This window comes from Ovis canadensis, chromosome 15, assembly GCF_042477335.2.
Source record: "Ovis canadensis isolate MfBH-ARS-UI-01 breed Bighorn chromosome 15, ARS-UI_OviCan_v2, whole genome shotgun sequence".
Taxonomy (NCBI): domain Eukaryota; kingdom Metazoa; phylum Chordata; class Mammalia; order Artiodactyla; family Bovidae; genus Ovis; species Ovis canadensis.
Genome location: NC_091259.1, coordinates 48,938,438 through 48,956,397, shown reverse-complemented (window position 1 = coordinate 48,956,397; position 17,960 = coordinate 48,938,438). Strand labels below are relative to the sequence as shown.

Sequence of the window (17,960 nt, the reverse complement as noted above, 5' to 3'; positions counted from 1 at the left end):
AAAGTTTTAGTAGCACATGGAGATGAAAGGACATGTGAGTTCAGTGCATTTGCAAATAAGAGCTAGACTCATTCTGAAAACCAAAAGATGAGCAAAGAAACATAATCTGACCAAGTGGAATAATGTGTCTGACAATGGGATGGCAAAAAAAATAATAATAATAATAAATAAATAAAACTGTAGACACAAGCAAGTTAAAAGTAAAAGAATGCAAAAAGATACACCATCAAAGCACTAATTGAAGGTAAGTTTGAGGGGCTACATTAATACAGAGAAAACACTTTTGGACAAGAAATATTAAAAGATAAAGGGATATGTTTATAATAACAAATTGATTAATCCATCAAGAGGAGAGAACAGACCTAAATGTATATATAGTTAATAACAGAACCTCAAAAAAGGAAGTAAAAAACTGATAGAACTGAAGGAAGGATTAGATAAACCCACAATTGCATTGCATGTTTTAACACTTTTCAGGACTTGAACAACTTGGTGAAGATCACTAAAAATATAGAAAACATGAATGGGGAATTCCCTGGTGGTTCGGTGGTTAGAACTCTACACTTCCACTGCAAGGGGCCTGGGTTCAATCCCCAGTCAGGGAACTAAGATCCCACAAGCTGAAACAGAAACGAAACATGAATAAACCAAACCAAATAGACCCGTATAGAACATACCAGTCAACAACAATGGAGTACACATTCTTTTCAAGTACACATGTAACATTTACCAAGAATGACTATATTCTGGACCATAAAAAGCCTATAATTAAAAAAGATCAGGACTATATAATGTATGTCTTTAGATCACAATGAAATTAACTGAATCATTAACATAAAGATATCTGCAAAAAGCCAAATGTTTGGAAATTAACAACTTGTTTACAAATGATCCATTTGACAAAGGAGAAATCAAAAGGAAAAAGACAGTGTTCTCAGCTAAATAAACATAAAATCACAAAATCCCTGGGATAGATGTAAAGATTAGAATTGCTTAGAGGAGATTTCACAGATTAGAGAAACAGAGGTAAGGTGTGGTGAGCACCACAGGTAAAAGCAGAGGGGCGGAATGTCCATCTGGCAGCAGCAATAAACGCTCACCACACCTGCCCTCCGTCCTACCTCATCCAGCTTCTGTTACATCTCTTCTATCCTCTCAACTAGACGTTTCCAAAACATGGATACAATATAGCCATCTCTATCAACATCAGCCATTTATCTCCTTTAACTCATCATAGTTATATTTTTGTAAAAGAAGGAAATCCAAAAAGGAGGAGATATATGTGTATGTATGACTGACTCACTCTGTTGTACAGCAGAAAAGAACACAATATTGTAAAGCAACTATACTCCAATAAAAAATTTTTTAAAAACCATTTTTCTGCGCTGCCTATAGTTATGCACACACAGCTCCTTCTGACCAACATCCACCCAAAAACATGCACACACATACCTAGGGCTGAACTGAACGAGGGATGACCACCTGACTCCAAATTAGCCAGTATGTTGAAAGCAAAAAAGTGAATGTGTTAGTCATTCAGTCACATCCTACTCTTTGTGAGCCCATGGACTGTAGCCTGCCAGGCTCCTCTGCCCATGGAGTTTTCCAGGCAAGAATACTGGAGTGGGTAGCCATTCCCTTCTCCAGGGGATCTTCCCAACCCAGAGATCAAAACAAGGTCTCCTGCATTGCAGCCAGATTCTTTACAGTCTGAGCCACTAGTTGTCTAGAAATCTGACTTTGTGTGACCCTGCATCAGGGGAAGAGCGAGGCCGAACGGATTCTATCTTGAGAACTTGATGTGAGACATAAGATTGCTGACAGTTGGTGGTGAGAAAGTCTTGTAAATTGAAAGTAATGGCAACCGTTTGCAAGTTGATGAGTAAAAGTGGGAAGCTGTTCTGCAGAGAAAGGAAAATGGAGCTAACAAGAAGGAAAGAGCAGAGAAGAGCCCATGGCCCAAGAGAGAGAAATAGAGCCAGTAGCCAGCTGCTTCTGTTCCTCTCCATCTCCCCTGATGCTCGACTGCACTTGATTTCATGTCCTTTGATTCTGTGAAAGCTCTGCTTCCTTGCAATAAACACTATTCTTTACTTGAGTAACTCTGAGAGAGTTTTGTTTTCTTGCAACCCAAGGAACCATAAATTGAATAATTTCATGTGTCTTTTTAATTGCCTCCCAACATTGCATGGTAACTTCTTTAATGTTAATCGGTGTCTTTTATTTCATCTGTATAACACAGCTTATAGTCACATGACTTGAATTATAGAAATGCTGATAAGGTTCACAATGAATTAATTCATTAATCTGGTTACTGACACCTCTACCACCATCAGAATCATGAATTGCTTGTTTTGTCTGCTCTATCGAGTCCTTTGTGAATCTTTTTTTTTTTTCCTCTATCGAGTCCTTTGTGAATCTTTTTTTTTTTTTTCTCTACTCCCTTTGGCTCTGGTGGCACTAAGAATCTCAGGCTTCCAACCCTCTCCCATTGAAGCAGGCATATGGCCCTCGGTGTAGGTCAGTCAGGCTCTCATTTGGAATCTCAGTCATCGGGTAGTAGTTTCCTAAAGAAATGTTGATCACTTGAGAACCCTGGAGCTCCCTTGATAACTGGCCTGGCGTCTGATTGTTCAGCTTTTTCTTCAGTCCTAGGGCTGTTCACTATCCTTCCAAATGCCCCTTTTCTAGTTTAAGTAGTCAGAGTCCATCTCTACTGCTCTCAGCCTGATTCCTCGCTGATACAGGCTGGTTCCCAAAGAGGTCAGTTTCTTCCCTGGCTATATAGAATAATGGGAAGAAATGCTTCTTTTTGGAAAGAGCAGCTAATTTTGAAGCATGCTATCTTTGAAACAAATAAAATATTTCTTTCTTGATCAGTTGCCCCACTGCTGTCTTCTTTTATATATCACCAACCCAATCTCTGGGTTGCCTTTTCTGCAAGAGGGATCATTAGTTTTGCCTCAGTTGTTTATACTCAACCTCATCCTCATCTTCTAAAGCTGTCTATGAGTGAATGAGTCATGAATGTGACCCTTTAGAGGTGTCATAAGCATTTGGGAAACCAGGCAACAGAGGCTAACTTCACTTAGCCAAGGTAACACTTCTTCTATAGCAATATAAAGCAGACTTCATTCTTTGGGTCTGAAGGATCTGTAATCAACCAAGAAGGCATCTCCCAGGCTTTAATCTGGTGTCCCAGTTTCCGATGATGAACCCACTCTGGCCCTTTGAATCAACATCCCTCCTTAAAGAGAAGCAACACTTAGGGTGTTGGCTCTGATTCTTCCAAGACCTCAAGTTCCAAGGCAGTTTGTCTCTCAACACTCTGACTCATTATCCTATTTTACTGAAGTACTTAGAATGAGAGCTCTGGAGAAGTGCTCTGTGCAATTACATAAATGAATAGACACATTTATTTGAAAAATTTTCAGATTTCCTAGAAAGAAATTTTATGGTCTTTCCTTGACACTAATTTCTGAAACTGGATATCCCCAGATATCCTTGCCCTGCCCAGGGAGCTGCATTTCCAAGGCAATATAAAACCCAGTCATTAGTTATTCATTCATTTTGCAAATCATTGTCAAGCATCTACTGCATGCCAGGCACTGTACTGCAAGCTGGGTATATGATGGAGAAGAAAACAAACATAACCCTGCCCTCAAGAGAACACAGTCCAGCGGAGGAGAGAGGAAAAAAATCATACATGAATAATTGCACGCGTACATGTGTGTGTGTTGCTCAGTTGCTTCAGTCGTGTCCAACTCTTTGCAACACTATGCACTGTTGCTTAACAGACTTCTCTGTCCATGGGATTCTCCAGGCACAAATACTGGAGTGGGTTGCCATGCCCTCCTCCAGAGAGTCTTCCCAACCCAGGGATTGAACCCATGTCTCTTGCATCTCCTGCATTGCAGGCAGATTCTTTACCCACTGAGCCACCGGAGAAATAGCAATAGCATTAGAAGGGAATATTAGATGGCAGAGGGCAGAAGAGTCTCCCTGAAACCTGAAGGATAAGAAGCGAGGAGAACTGGAATCAAGTAGATGGAGTAGCATAGATGAGGCCTAGAGGCAGGAAAGAGCTCCTCATGTGTTTGAGGAACTAAGTGGAGCTCTGTTTAGGCATATTTAGACTAAGACGCTTATGATGTATCCAAGTAGACAACTCAAGTAGGTAGCTGAATCGAGTAGTTGGATATGTAGGACTGGAGTTCAAATGAGACAGTGAGATGGAGATACAAGTATGGTCATTATCAGCATGTAGATATCTTGGGCTATAAAAATCGATCGTTTAGGAAGAGAGAAAGAAGCCGCCCTGCAGAACACCAATATGTAGACATTGGAAGAGCGTCTATAACAAAGACTGAGAAGAAATTGTCATAGACATCAGAGATAAGAAGAAAATCAGTGGTGTAAGAGTGATCATCTGGATCTAATGCAACTGAGAGAGTGAGTAAGATGAGGAAATAGATTGTCCATTGAACTTGACAACATGGAGATTACGGTAACCTTGACACAGGAAGTTTTGGTGAAATGGTGCAATGGAAGAGACATAATTTGAGAATTTTGAGGTGATAAAATGTGAAATAGAGATAAGCATGTAAACAAATATTTTGAGACACTAAGCTGTGAAGGGATGCAGAGAAATGGGCAGTAATTGGAGCAGGATGAGGGAACCAAAGAAGGACTTTAAGCATAAAGGATAGTCAGTCATGCTTATGAGCTGAAGAAAATAGTCCCACTGAAAAGGGGGAGGATTGATCATTTAGAAGGGATTGGAGATACTGGAGAAGTAAATCTTGAGAAAGTGAGAGAAGATGGCAACAAGAGCCTCTTGAGGACCTAGCTCCAGGAGACGCTGAGCTGATAGAAGCAACATGCTTTCTCTTTGTTCCACCCACTTAATGAAATCCTTAAACTCTGACTCCGACATCCACTGCAGCATGACTGTTACGGATTGAATTGTGCCTCCCCAAAAGGAGGAGGCTGGAATCCTAACCTCAGTACCCTAGAATGTGACCTTAGTTAAAAACAGGGTCCTAACAGATGTGATTAGCTAAGATAAGGTCACACTGGAGTAGGTAGGGCTTTAATCCAATGTGGCTGGCGTCCTCATACGTGGAGGAGGAGAGACAGGGATACATGGAGAAAGAATGGCGCACGATGACAGACGCAGGAACTGAAGCGCAGCAGCTGCAAGGCAAGGAATATTAGGCATTGCTGGCAAACCATCAGAAGCTAGGAAGAGGCCAGGAAGAATTCGCCTCTACAGGTTTCAGAGACAGCATGACCCTGCCAACATGCTGATTTGGGACTTTCAGCCTTCAGGACTATGAGGCAGTAAGTTTGTTGTTTTAAGTCACCTGGGCTGTGGTATTTTGTTATGGCAGCCTTAGAAACAAATACAGCTTCTACCATCCCTGTGGTCCCCACAGACACTTGCCTTTCTGCCAGACTGAAACTTCTCTAAGTGAAAGAAGCTAAGTCTGCCTGGAGTTTCTGGTCCCTTTCTGGTGGATGAGCTTTATTCAAAGTCCCAGGTCTCTCCTGCCCAGCCATAGGAAACCAGGTAACACTGAGCTCTGTGCTAAGTTAGCCAAGCACAAATTTGCCTAGGTTTTATAGAGGCTTAACCTATCCCAGCCTTGGCCCCCCTGGGGTCCATTTGACATGATGGACATGGCAACCATCCAGCTGAGGAAACTACTTTCTTACTAGCAATGCAAGAAAAATCCCTTTTGAAAGAGACCAGAAGGGATTCGGGCTGAGCCTTCTGCACAGCAACCCAGGGAAGATAGGATCCTTTTGTGCTGGGGTGCTTGCATGAGATAATGGAATGAGGAAAGCAGGGATCAGCCAATAGCATGAGGAAGAGTGAGTGATACCGTATCAGCTGGAGGTAGAGGGAGGCGCTATATTAGCCAAAGTGTTTCTGGAGTGTAAATACGGTCCACATGAGCAAGGGACGGAAACGGGAGTGTAGGGATCACTGCCTAATTTAACATGAAGAAGAAGACAGAAGAGCCCCTGTAGGGCAGGCAGCTGTGCTGTACCGTGTACAGCGCCACACCATGGTGCCTGAGATCTGTCTGTTCAGGTTGGATCCAGGCAGTGTGATGCGAGGAGGGACACGATTCAGTCTGATCTGCTAAGAAGAGGCCACAAAGGCTAGGCATAGGATCCAGGCTCCAGCCAAGTGGGCCGGGGTTTGGATGAGACCCATAATCTGAAAGAAAGTGTGTGAGCCATGGGAGGACCCCCAACTGTGGATGAAGTCCACATAATGAGAAGCAGGAGGGCAGGGAATTCTTCCACTCGGCTGCTGCACAGATAGCCAAGGTTTGCCTGGGCTCATCGAGTCCTGGGTCTGGTTCATTAAACAAATATTTATTGAACTTTTACTATGTTCAAATCCAATTCATGCTAGGAATACAAAAGGAACACAATAAAGATTCTTCTCCAGAGGATCCTGGTCTAGTGAGGAAAACAGACCCATCAGCAAATAGTTACCACAAAGTGTGATAAATGGTATTTTGAGATATGAACAAAGTGCTGTGGGAATGCAGAGGGGAGGGACACTGCTCTGCCCAGAGGACTCAGGGAGGCAGAAAATACATTGCACTTGTTTTATAGACCTAGATAAATTATGGAATAAAAGGAAAACAAATTTTTTTTACAGCTTCATAACCTTACATCCTCAACCCCATAGTCCAGACTTTGTTTCATTCTTGCTGTTTGCTATCCCTTTTGAATTACTGAGTTCAAACTAAGAGCAATCACATATTGGACTTATTCATCACTGTATCATTACAACATTAAGGCCAGGAACATTCCCCAGGAAGACCACACAGGCTCCTGCACTGTCTCAATAGCCTCTATCCTATTCAGTCAGATGACAGACCTGGGGACCGGGTTGTCAAATGGTAACACTTCTCAGGTTTACATGGAACGCTTGGTGAAACCTCTTCTATGTTTCATGAAAATACCAACAGGTAACACAATAAAGCCATGGAAACCAGAGCCAGCACTCTCCCTGCCGTGCCCTCTCTGCTCCCAGAGAGACGTCCCCCACGGCCTCCACTGATTGGACAGTGGGCTTGTAGCGCCACACCTTGGCTAGAGCTGATTGGTTCACTGACAAACCGACCCAACCCAAACTGACCAACCTGAGTCTTACTTCCCAGACTTTAAAATTGCAATAGAGGAGTTCTATTAGAGAGTAGTTCATCTGGGGAGGTATGTAAAATTGGCAGTTGTGTTTGCTTAGGTTTAAGTGGGGCAGACAACGGCACTCAGAAAAAATGGCAAAACAGAGAGGTTCACTGAGAGAAGCAGAGAGGAGCAGCCGGGGAAGGGGAGGGGCCGGGAAGAGGTGAAGACCGCCATTGAGGCTGATGACATCCACTTCCTTTCAGGTTATCCTAGAGTGCCCTGAGTTCATAATCTTTTTTACTTTGCTGAAGGAAAAAGAGTCAGTTGGTCTGCGCTTGAGGACTTCTCTTTTTTTATGATATAAAGCAGGCAGCCCCAGCCATGAACAAAAAAAGATACGATGGGACCCTTTTACTTGTTTATAGTGTGGGGAGTACTTATGAAAAAGTGGAGGACTTTGTAACATGAAAAGTTTCTAGGAGGGAAGAAACCCATGCCTTTAACTATTCCCTCCAAGCCTTAAATGGAGGAATATTTATGGGGTGGTCTTAAACAATGGGGTGCCCAGGACAGTGGTAGGCAAAGGAATGCCAGCAATGCATTGCCATGGGAGTAGAGACAGGTAGAACTTAGGGGTTGTCCTGCCACCCTATCGGGCTTCCCTGATAGTTCAGTGGGTAAAGAATCCGCCTGCAATGCAGGCGACCCAGTTCAACTCCTGGATCGGGAAGATCTGCGGGAGAAGGGATAGGCTACTCACTCCAGTAACAGAGACTGTGAATGAGTGGGCACTAAAGCCAGCCTGCATCCAGTCTTTCAGACACTGACTTGAGTCACACTGACTTGAGTGGCCATGAACTGTACTGAAAAAGGCAGATTGTGAATGCTCTAACTTATAGGCTTAAAACATGGAGACCTCCCAAGTAAAACCCTGAGGAAGCATCATAAGTGAAGAGGGTTTCACACCAGCATCCAGGGTAGAGATTCAGGTGGAAATAACCTGAGAGATGGCTGTGCTCCATAAATGATTCCCACAGTAGAAAGCAGGGCTTTGTTGCACTTTTCTAACAATCTAAAAAGAGGAGGTCATTGTGTTGACTGGGCCACCCAAGGTGCAGGCTCCACACCCTGTGGTAGACCCTAGGTGATATGGCCAATTTGCTGGGGGAGCCCTTTCACGGGGCAGTGGCTTCTTGAAACTTACAATGGCTGGGGCTGCAGCCCACCAAGGCCAGCTTTAACTCAGCAGCCAGCATCCTTCCATCACAGTCTGCAGGGTCCCCAAGCTGAAAGCACAAGCATTGCGTACATAAAGGGGGAGGCATTTGAGCCTTGCAAGGGTAAACTGAGTTTCTGATTTTCCTACTGCCCCCAGAATGGGTGGTACAGCATTCTCCCCTGACACTTGGCCAAGGCATGCTAATCACATCCTATGATATAAGTCAGAGCCCTCTCACTACCCAGTCCCTCATGGGGCTGGGAACTTCATTTCCCAGCCTTGAATTTTTGAGAAACTGTTGTGTCCTTCCGATTAATTCTACTTTTTCCTTAAATTAGCTTGCACAGTCCTGTCACTTGCACCTAATAATCCTTGAATAAGGCAGAAACGAAGGTTAAGAGAAGATCATTGCCAGAATTGGGGTGGAAATTTCTCTAATTTATAGAGGTAATTTAAAAAGCAAACATTTGGTATGTTCCTGTTAAGGTCAGATTGAGTTACATGCTTAATGACTAAATACCCTGCCCTGTGAACCCAAGGCAGGGAACAGGGAGAAAAGCAATAAAAAGCTTTGTATGATGCTCTCCATCCCCCGCTATCTTCCTCTGGCCTGTGAGAATCTATCAAAAATAAGAGAATTACCAACTATACTGTTCAATATTTGCTTTCTGAGGCAGGAAAATTCATGCTGATTTATTTGCTCCCTTCCCTCTGACCCTCACCGTATTTTCTAGAACTCTTCAGAAACTAAAACTCTGGGTAGAGGGTGCTACATTCTGGAAAACTGTGAGTGGAGACAGAGGCAGACCCTAGAAGCTCAGTATTCCAGAGCTTGGGGCTTTCTGTGTCCTGCATGCAGATAAAAATAGAACTGGACTCAGGCTCACATTTAGACGGGAAACCAGAACTTCCGAACAGGAGACAGTTCCTCTGCCCAAAGACAGGTGCCTGAAGGACCACGGGATACTGATGCTGGAGCAGAAGCCATGCTCCTCAGACCACAGAGCAGGTCAAGATATGCAAGGGGCTTGGGGAGTGAGTGAGATGCCAGGACACTTGAGGAATGAGGGCAATCTGTTGGCAAAATAAAAGAAAGTCTAGTTTAATTTCTTCTCACGAATGGACAAACAACTGGAAAATCCAATGTGAAACACAATGAAGAAACAGACAAAATTACATCTCTGAAAAATTATTTACCACAGGAGACGCAGTAAATTGTTAGAAACCTGCTTGATGCTTCAACACTGTGAAGGAAGACCTGGATGCTGGAAGGCAGGCTGAAAGAACCACGAAGGGAAACCAAGCTAAGATGAAGCCTGGGAACTAGGTAACATTTTAAAAGGTGTAACAGAACCCCAAAGAAAAAGGCAAAAAAGTTTGCTGCTATTCAGTTGCTAAGTTATGTCTGACTCTTTGCAACCCCTTGGACTGCAGCACACCAGGCTCCTCTGTCCTCTACTATCTCCTGGAGTTTGCTCAGATTTACATCCGTTGAGTTGGTGATGCTATCTAACCATCTCATCCTCTGTCTCCCCCTTCTTCTTCTTCTCTCAGTCTTTCCCAGCATCAGGGTCTTTTCCAGTGAGTTAGCTATTCACATCAGGTGGACAAAGTATTGGAGATTCAACTTCAGAATCAGTCCTTCCAATGAATATTCAGAGTTGACTTCCTTTAGGATTGACTGGTTTCATCTCCTTGCCCATAAATGGCAAAACTGACCCACCAAAAAAAAAACAAACCAACAACCAAAAAAACCCCTCTGATCTTTGATTTGGAGGACAAACTCAGGAAAATCTCCAAGATTAGAGGGGAAGGGAAAAGGGGATGAGAATGATGAGAGGAAGGTGATAACCACGGAAACAGTTTGAACATCAAATCACAGAATAGTTGGTATCCATAGCAAGAAGCTAACCTGAGCTAGCATCTCTGAAACCATTCCAACGTACAGTGCCACTCTTAGACAAGAAGGGTCCCTGTCCTGGCCCCCACATTTTAGAGAGCCCTGTTTTGGCCCTCCTCTGGCCACACCCCTCCCCATGAAGCAGAGTCCACAGGGCCAAGTGGTTGCACCCCTCTCAGCTGGTCCCCTGCTTTGCAGCCAGACTGTGCTCTGGGTGAAGGGGTGAAAGGTTTGGTCACTCAGTCATGTCCAGCTCTGTGACCACATGGACTGTAGCCTTCCAGGCTCCTCTGTCCCAGGCAAGAGTACTGGAGTGGGGAGTCATTTCCTCCTCCAGGGGATCTTCCTGACCAAGGGATCGAATCCAGGTCTCCTGTTTTGCAGGCAGATTCTTTACCATTTGAGCGCCAGCTGCTTTGTGTGCCCTGAATTAAATTCTTTGCCCATTCAATCAGAGTCTGCTTCCCAGATCTGATCAGGCCTGCCCCCAGGACAAATCCTCCACTCATTAGGTCTAACTCCATAAGTTAGACCCCTCCACTCATGTGTATTCCCTTAGGCTTGAGTGGCGGCCAAGAGGAGCTGTTGGCAGGCCTTACAGACAGAGCTTAGACATGTACGCTGGGACGTCCGCTGGGTGCCTGCAATGGCCTTTGCAGTGGGGGTCAGAGCCAGAAACGGGAAGAGAAAGAGAGGTGGTCTGACGGCTGGGGGCCATGTGACAGCTCTCCCTGCAACACCATATTCTCAGAACTCGGGAGGCTGAGGATTCTAAATTCAGACTGGCCTTCCGGGTGCTTATGAAGCTACTGTTGTCCAGGTAGGAGGACAGAATGTATTGTATTTCACAGCGTTTAATTTTCAAACATGTAAGCGTACGGTATGTGTCCTCTGTTAGTGCTCTTACTCTCTCACCAGTTTGAGGGGTGGGGGAGGCAGGGCTTGCCAGTTCTTGATGATCCACTCCTTCAGTGCCCTCTAAAAGAAATGGAACTTTTAGGACTGCCTGCACAGACAGTAGTGGCCAGCATCTTTCATGGAAGAAGGGAGAAAGGCTTTCTGGTAGGGCACCCGGCTCCAGTCAGGACCGGGAGCAGAATGACGGCAACCTGACAGCACTCTGTCTTTCCCTCTGGGGTTAGGCTGTGGGGGCAGCAGGCTCCAGAGCCAAACACCACGCCCTGAACCCCTGCCCAAGGGCAGCCAGAGCAGAGGATGCACCTCCACTCTCGCGCTGCAAGCATCGCCTTCAGGGTAGCTGAGCTGCTTCCTGCCACTGAGACTCAGTTGCATAATCCATAAACATCCTGGTGCCCAGCCCACTTGGGCATTTTTCTTCTAGCTTCAGTCTGCCATAGCAAATGCCTGGGAATTTGAAAAGCTGAGTACCATCGTCTGAACATGATGCTGGGGAGATTTGCTACTGCTATTTATGATGACACCTGTGTGTGGCCATTGGGAACTTCAGGGAGCTTCAAGGAACTACAGGGGCATGGGCTGGACTTCCGGACTTGCCGCTATTTTTCACAGATGGGCGCTTGTGATGGTTCATTTTATGTGTCAACTTGGCTAGGCTATGATATTCAGTTCTTCAAACACCAGTCTAGATGTTGCTGTGAAGATATTTTTTAGATATGATTAATGTTTAAATCTACAGACTTTGAGTAAAGCAGATTACCCTCCATGAGTGGGCGGGCCTCATTCAATCAGTTAAAGGCCTTGAGCAAAGACCAAGTTTTCCCAAAGAGGAAAGCGCTCTCTTCCTGACTGCAACAGAAATCCTGCCCTACAGATTTCAGACTTGTCCAGCCCCACAGTTGGTGAGTCAATTCCTTAGAACAAATACTCCCCTCTCTCTATGTGTGTGTGTGTGAGTATGTGTTAGACACTCAGTCCTGATTCTTTGTGACCCCATGGACTATAGCGCACCCAGCTCCTCTGTCCATGGAGTTCTCCAGGCAAGAATACCGGAGTGGGTTGCCATTTCCTTCTCCAGGGGGTCTTCCTGACCCAGGGATTGAACCTGGGTTTCCTGCAACACAGGCCAATTCTTTACCATCTGAGCCACCAGGGAAGCCCATATGTATGTATATATATTTATGTTCATATACATAGATGTGTATATACATACACATGTGAGTGTGTATCAGATTGGTTCTGTTTCTCTGTAGAGCCCAAACTAATATAGAACTCAAGCACTGCATTCTAGGAATGTGTTGGGGGTACTGTTTGTCCCCCAACCTATACAGTAGAGCACTTTGCTTGATCAAGATATACTCAAGTCACATCAAAGGCCCAGATCAAAGGCAGAGGGTCAAGACCATTCTCCAGGTCCCCTAGGCCCTGTGATGTAAGAACTGGACTGAAACTGGTGTGGTGGCTTAAGTCCAAGGAGGCACGGGGTCAAGGAGGGAGGCCACAGCTTGATGCTCCTGCAGCGACCACCTGCTCAGCTCACTCATTCTGGACAACTATCACAGGGCATGGGGCAGCAGTCCTACTCCAGAAGTCACTTTCCGATGGGCAGGGAATTTCCACTGTGCTGGGCCAGGCTCCCATTGGCTGTAGGCCTTGGCATAACCGAGCCTGCCAGTGGCTGGTTATGAAAATCAGCAGCTGGCGAGGCCTGGAGGCAATGAGCCAGCAAGGCTGGATGGAGAGCTGGGTGGGTCCCAGTGGCACCCACACCTGACGGGTTAGCCTAAGTCAACTTAACCCAAGTCACTGCTCTGTGGGGGACAACAAGCAGAAGAACCATGGCTGGAATCCTGATATCACGTCTGACGATTCAGCATCTGAGACTTGGCTTCCTCATCTGGAAATTGGGGCTAATAAAATCTCAGAGCTGTCAATTCTAATCTGAAAGGGTAACACTGGAGTGGGAACACCTGGCACAGAGCTAGTATCCAGTGAATGTCAGTGTGCTTCCTCTGCCAGGGAGGATGGGACAGCATTGCCATAAAGGGTGATGGGAGTGGGCTCTCAAGCGCTTTGTGAACCCCAGGCCTGCCCCTTCCTCTGTCAAATGAGATTCTCTCTCCCCACAGGATGGCTGTGAAGACTGGATGAGACACCCACATAGACCACTTCACAGAGGATGCCTGCAGTCAATGCTAGAAAAAGGGAGCCCTGTGCCCTCCTGCTGCTCAGGAGGAAGCAGAAACAACTGAGCTGTGTTTAATTAGCTCCTGTAACATCTCAGGACAGGGAAAAACGCATATGAGCAGCATGATTTTCAAGGTGGTGCCGGGTCTGCCAAGAGCTGGGTCTGGTCAGCATGAGTGCTGGCTTCTGGCTGAAACCTTCGGCCTATAATATTATGCTCACCACCTGTCGCCCGCGCTTGTTAGTCCAAGGCAGTGAGAGGATCTGCCTAGTGACAGACATAGCCCTGTGTGCAGACGGCCAGGGCCTGAGGCGGCATCCAAAAACCATGTCCAGCCAGAGGATGGAGCCAAACTGGCCAGTCCATTCTCCAGGCTGGAAAGGGAGACTAGCAGCTCCAGATGGATAGCTCTGACCTTTGTCTTGTTCAGCTCAGGAGGAAGAATATTCCTGCACGTGGAGCACATTTTCATGACCTTCTTCAACAAACAGGTGGAGAAATCCTCCTGGTTCTGAATATGCAGTGGGAAATGGGGGGCAATTTATAAGCATATCTGCCTTCTGAGGATGCTGACAGTCCCTTTGGCTATGCAAGATGGCAGGGAACTGAATCTGGAGAAGGGCACAGCAATCCACTCCAGTATTCTTGCCTGGAGAATCCCATGGACAGAGGAGCCCGGCAGGCTACTGTCCACAGTGTCGCAAAGAATCGGACACAACTGAAGCAACTTAGCATGCACACACACACAGGGAGCTGAATTGGACAGTAGGAACTAGTCACTAGAGAAAGCCAAGAAAAGAGAGAGTTAGAGTGGGAGGCAATGCTCCCCGCTGAGGAAATGGCTAAAGAACATTCTAGGAATGAGAACATCTAATTTTAATTTATGAACTTTTTTATCCAAATGTTCAGTACAGTCTGGTAGACACACAACTCCCCTATGTGAGCTCATGTGGGCGTGAATTTAGAACAGGGAAGAGGCCCACATCGGAGTAAACGTGCTAGAGACGCGAGGTCACAGGGGTTACAGAAATTCTGTGTCCTCAGTCACTCAGTCGTGTCTGACTCTTTGCGACCCCATGAACTGTAGCCTGCCAGGCTCCTCTGTCCATGGGATTTTTCCAGGCAAGAATACTGGGGTAGGTTGCCATTTCCTTCTCCCTCTGTAGACATCGTAGAGAGGAAATAACTTCCGCAGTCCTGGAATGGGGCTTCACATCCATCTCCAGGGCTCACAGGCCATGGAGATCTCAGTTCAGTTCAGTTCAGTTGCTCAGTCGTGTCCAACTCTCAGTCATCATCAATTACATATCAGGTTGGTGCAGTGATCATCTCACCAAGCCTTGGTCTTGCAAATCTGCTCAGTTTGTTATTGGGATGAAGTTTAAAGCAGCCACTTCCCTTGTACAGCCATGCTAGAAATGAAGCCATTTGTTGTGAGTGCCCTAAACCATGTATTTGCAGGTGGGAATCAGACTAGTCCCCCGAATTACTCCTGGGATTCCAAAGACAGGGTGCTTGGAGTTGGTCTCACTGGGCTTCCCGTGCCCTCCAGCTGTCTTCTTTCTTGTAACAAAAAGCATCACGTGAAACTGATCTAGACTTCTTGTGCCTTGCAAAGGAACTAGCAGCCCCAAATGTTCTTTGGATTATCTCTGTCCCTCTGCTTACTTCTCTGTACTAATCCTCCCACACCTCACACTCCAGCCTGTGTGGTGTGGAGAGCTGAGTCTCCTCAGGGGGAGTCATTTTTCTCTTCCTTCAAATTACCCACATTATGAAAATCCCAGAGCCTGCAAAGTTGATAATAATAACAGGGAACAGATATTGACGACTCCGTGTATGACAGGCACTGAGCTCTTTGTACGGATTATCTCACTTCATTCTGTCAGACTCCCTGCCAGCAGGTACTATGATTATTATTGCCAGTTTCACAGATAAGACAACTGATAAAATTCAGATTCCACTAATATATCTTGATTGCCCATTTGGTATCAGGTTATGTCCTTTACTTATTTTTTTTTTCCAAAATCATTTATTGAATATCCATTCTGGATGCCAATATGCTAGATATTGCTATTCCTATGATAAAAATCAAGCTGGCAGTAGTGAATTAAAATCATTCAAGGTGACTCAGTCCATGGTGGATCCTCAGAATTGTGCCTAAGGACCTGACCTATGAGAGGCTCTGAGTTACAAGCCAGTCCATTTTCATTAGGATCTCAATCTTAGGAAACATTTCTGGAATGTGACGCAAACAACACTGGCAAGAAGAGAGAGGTAGAAATAGACCAGGCAGCAAGAAAGCAAGGGGCCTCCCAAGTCCAGCACATTCAGTTCAAGAGAATAAAGGAATCATTCCATTTCAGGGTGTAATTAAGCTTCTTTTTTTAGAGGATCATTATCACATAGCAAACCCTAGGCCAGACTTGACTCTTTCTATTACCCGTCGCCCACAAGGCCCAGTCCGTGTTTGCATGTGTCATCTCTACCCCTTGATGGCAGGTCAAGGGCCCAGTGGAGCTGATGGGCTCACGCAGCCCAGGCCAGCTGGGAGGGGAGCAAGCAGCGGAACAGGGGAAGAAGAGGGGAACCTAGAGGGAACTAGGGATCTCACTCTGCCACTGAGGCTGGCTCCAAAGAGGTGGCAGATTAACCTAGAACAGTGTCTCAAAGAGCACAGCTCTCTGAGGCTCTACAGTGCTTTCCAGCTGCAAGAGGCTGCCATTTTGGGGCAATGCATGGCTAAGAATGTGATCCCATTACAGTGTCTGGGCAGGGGGTTGTAGCACCACCATCTCTCTGTCTCCATTTCTGGAAAGGGAGAGGGACAGTCACCACCTCACACGCTTCAGGGCCGCTTTCAGGGGCAGAAGGATTTGTGGTCGTATAGAACCAGAGGCTGTAGGTCTGACCATTTCTCTGCAGTCTCCCTCCTCTCTGTGTCAGCCAACAGAACGCTGAGCAGAAGCCCTAAAAACAGCCCCAGTGACTGAGCTTGTGTATAGCAAGCCCTGTGCCATGTCCTTCGTGCACATTCTCTCATTAATTCCCACCATGGCCCAAAAAGGATGCTGTCTCTGGTTTCATTTTGTAGATGAGAAAACAGGCATCCAGAGGTTCCAAGCTTCACACCCAAGGTCACAGACCTTGTAAGCGGCAGAGCCAGGATCGGTCGGAACCAGGGCCTATCTGCCTGCAAACATTGACCTGTAGGTGGTTTAGCCTTTTTCTGATCTTTATGTCTACCATGACACCCTCTGACTGACCCTACACAGAGGAAAGCAACTCCTCGCTTAACAATTCAACTTTGATTCCAGAAAGTTCTACGGGTGGAACTGGAGACAAAGGGAAACTCTTCATGATGCACAAATAATGGTGCTGACATTTTTGCCATAAACCAGTGAAGAGCTACTTTTCTCACACAGACTAAAGAGGGAAGGGGGACTGTATATTTATGAACAGCATTTTTGCATTCAGAACAAAACTAGCTTTATAAATCACAAAAAGAAGAATATACATATTCTCATTATTATGAAGGAATATGTTAATGGGAGAACTGTGCTGTTAACGATTAGAAAAATGTGATACCTGGGCATATTTGAAAAGGAACAGTAGACACTGTCTTGGAGATTTTCGTGCCTTAGAGTCTACGAGATGCATTCACTGCACTTGTTCCTCAAGATGAGCTCTGCCAGGTGGCTGCTAATCCCATGCCCATGTGGCAGGTGAGGGAAAACAAGATCAAAGAGGTGATACAGCTTCACCAGGGTCACCCAGAGAACAGGTGCCAGAGCAGGAGCACAGCTACTTCACTCTACCCACTATTACAGTGCGACACCTCCTAAGGGTCCATCGTGTATCCAGCTTCCAGCCAAACAGACAAAAAAAGGACGTTCACCCTTTCCCTGCCTCTTACCTCCCACCTTCACCTCCAAAACTAGGCATCAAGGGTCTCCTCATCTATGCATGCACCTGGTGGAAAAGGGGGAGCCATTCAGTCTGGAATTCCATTAAAGTGAAGCATTTCCCAGGAGGTCCAGTTGTAGGCCCCTCTATACTTTGTCCTTCCAGTGTCTCCAAACTCAGGCCAGACCCAGCAGGACTGGCCACTCCCACACCACTGGGTAAGCCTTTCTGGCAAGGTCCTCCCTTTCTCCATCTTATTGGCTTTATTTCTCTTCTGGGAATTTCCCCGTAATTCCACTATTTTGAGGAAATAACTAATAATAATACTAGCAATATTTATTGATAGTGGAAGTGGTAGAAAAAGGACAAAAAAACCATTTTGAAAACAGATCCCAGCCCATTGAGAAGAGCAGGCAAGGGCTCTCTCTGTCTCATTCCCTATCATCAGCCAGGAGTTTCTGGGTCATTACATTCTGGAGCACATTGGATGAGAACACCACTTCAGACAGTTAGACGTGAAACCCATGGGCCTGATGGGTCCAGCACAGAGTAAATTAACAGCACTTCCCCATCACATCTTGGGTGATCAGGTCTCTAAATGACATAATTAAAGTTTGCGATGCTCAGGCTACACTCCAAGAGATCTGTCTCTACTTATAGCCACGCTGAGCTCT

The 17,960-nt window shown here is 45.7% G+C and overlaps 1 non-coding gene across 1 annotated transcript; it reads left to right on the top strand.

Moving 5' to 3' along the window:
* Positions 1-532: 532 nt before the first annotated feature.
* Positions 533-605, top strand: TRNAG-UCC (transfer RNA glycine (anticodon UCC)). The gene has a single exon. It is a non-coding gene; the product is annotated as a tRNA-Gly (tRNA).
* Positions 606-17,960: the final 17,355 nt, after the last annotated feature.